The sequence below is a fragment of the Hemibagrus wyckioides genome, linkage group LG28 (genome assembly GCF_019097595.1).
Source record: "Hemibagrus wyckioides isolate EC202008001 linkage group LG28, SWU_Hwy_1.0, whole genome shotgun sequence".
Taxonomy (NCBI): Eukaryota; Metazoa; Chordata; class Actinopteri; order Siluriformes; family Bagridae; genus Hemibagrus; species Hemibagrus wyckioides.
This window is the reverse complement of record NC_080737.1, coordinates 1,804,524-1,807,023: the sequence shown is the minus strand read 5'-3', so window position 1 is coordinate 1,807,023 and position 2,500 is coordinate 1,804,524. Positions and strand designations below refer to the sequence as shown.

At 36.3% G+C, this 2,500-nt stretch overlaps 1 protein-coding gene across 1 annotated transcript in view; it reads left to right on the top strand.

Annotated features, from left to right (window-relative positions):
* ophn1 (oligophrenin 1) overlaps positions 1–1,171 on the top strand; it is a 71,222-nt gene extending 70,051 nt beyond the window's left edge. Inside the window, exon 24 of the mRNA XM_058382831.1 lies at positions 1–1,171. This exon is cut by the window's left edge and continues 2,137 nt beyond it. The gene's annotated coding sequence lies outside the window, so the exon portion shown is untranslated.
* The last annotated feature ends 1,329 nt before the right edge of the window (positions 1,172–2,500 follow it).

The following is a 2,500-nucleotide window of genomic DNA, read 5'->3' as shown; positions in this document are numbered from 1 at the left end:
ACACCTGGGAAAATTCAGAAACGGAGAGAAAGCTAGTGAGATTTCAGCGCAGTGGGAAAAGCCGCGCATGTCGTAGCGTTCCGCGCGAACCGAACATTTAATCCAGCGGAGAGATGAAGGATAGAGGAATAAACACTCACAGGGTCGAGTTCTTATTCATCCGAATGTTCCCTCTTTAGTTCTAATCTTTATTCCGACTCTGACCAACTGATCGGACTTCTCAGATACGATGTTTACAGATGATGAGAGTTTACAGAGATTAGCAGAGTCAAGACAGAGATGTCTGTTATGGTTTTCAGCAAAAACTCAATAAATAATTAAGAATAGAGTGAAGAATAAAGCCCAGGCTGCAGGAGCTGAAGTTTCATCTCATCGTTTCTGATTCTCCTAAAAACACCAGGCACTTTATGAGATACTGGACACTGGAGACTCCTTCCACACACACACACACACACACAAATCTATCTTTGAATGAGCTGTTGCTATAGAAACGAGGATGTATCTAAGTGAGTGCCTTATTATAAATCCAACAAAAATGAAGTTATAACCTTCTGACCAATCAGGATCCTGAACACACACACACACACACAGTCCTGCTAGAGCTTCTGATCTGCCATGTTTGTTGTGTAGTAGTGTTTATTATGGGATATCCTGCTCAGTGACGGGCGTGTTGGTCCAGACCCGAGCCCGTGTGCTGCCCCATCATCAGGAGACGTGGTCAGCAGCACCTTGGCACAAGGCTATGATGAACCACGTCCAGTTTACTGCCATCAGATCAGAGAAGCTCAGTATCTCAGAGTCCTGCTCTCTCTCTCTCTCCGCTCCTACGTAAGGACTAATCCCCGCAAGTCCAACACGCCGGCGCTGGTCACTTGACACTGCGGTCATGCGGTGATGCTGGTGTGTGTAAATGTTTCTTCATCTTGTCCTTTAGTGGATGTGGAGCATGAATGTGAAGAACATTTTGTTTTATTTATTCAACAAACAGAAACATTTCAGGAAACCAATCAGCTGTGACGATATCCTTCCTGATTTCTTCCATCTTCTGTTCATTTTTATTTTCTCCTGAAAGCTTATTTTTCTAACGTAACGCATCCCTCTGTAACTCACTAAACCCTGAACATCTTTCCTCTGAATGTACTGAAGGATAAAAGCTACAGTCTGAACCACAGCCTGCTTCGGCTCGGCTCTTTATTCTGGAATAATGATGAATTAGAATAGAATTAAACACTCCAGTTTCTTTTTTACTGACACTGAGAGAGACAGTTTACTCCCAGCCTCATGATTATACAGTGTGTATATATATTATATAAAATTATAAGCACACACACACAAACACTTACTTATTAAATCATGTATCATTTTAAACTTAAAATGAATTTCTTTTATTAATTTTTAAAAGAAAATTTGTATTCCAAAACTTTTAGATGGATTTGTAAATTTCTGGGGTTATTTTTACTCCTAAATTTAACCTGTTTTTATTGATGTATTTAATTTAATTTAATTTAATTGTTTATTTATTTAGATTTTTTTATTTATTTCAGAAACATTTCTTCAATTTTCTTGTGAGGTTTGGTTTTCTGTAAGAGACAAACACACACATGATTGACCCCCGGAGCACAAAGAGGATAATTTTTATTTAATTGGATGCAAAGAAACAGATAAATGAAACAAATTTACAGGAAGCTGCACGTAAAAATCCTTTTATCATCGCGAGGCTTGTGTTGTTTTACACACTGACCAGACTGATGGTCAGTTTACAAATATGAATGCTGGGGCCAGAATTTGATCTCATTGAATTAGAATGATCATATTAATATTATTATTAATAATGATGGTAATAATAATAATAATAATAATAATAATAATAATAATAATAATAAAGCCAAACACTCGGTAAAAAACAGCTAGAAACTTACAAAGATTGAAGTAACAAAAACCCGAAGAATATTTAAAGCAAAGACAGAAAAGCACACAACAAACCAAAAAGTCTTCCAAAGAAAAAAAAAAAGAACAGTTTTTTATTTTATTTATTTCATTTTATTTTTTATAAAGCCATGGAAAAGTTCTGCAGATATTTTGAACAGCCAACAGCAGGATGTTTCTGCGGTACAGTTACAGGATTTACACACAGAGAAAAAAACAACAAAAAAACACCACCACCACAAACATGGCTTGAAATGTTTTAATATTCGATTCCATTTTTACATCGATTTCTTCAAAACCTTTAAAACCACAATAAATTCTCACAATAGTCGTAAAAACAAATAAAAAAAATTGATGGATTCGTCGAGGAACATCTGAAATCTTTTAAAGGACAGCAGTTCACCAAAAAACTCTTCAGAGAATAAAAAAGACTGGCGACGCCTCTAACTGCTGATGGAAAGGTCTGATGGGTTCGTGGGAACGTTTACAGAAGATACTAATCCCGCAGAAAGGTTTGAAACGTGTCCTAATCTACATTCAAAAAGGTTTTTATTCTTGGTAAATTTTTTGAGTT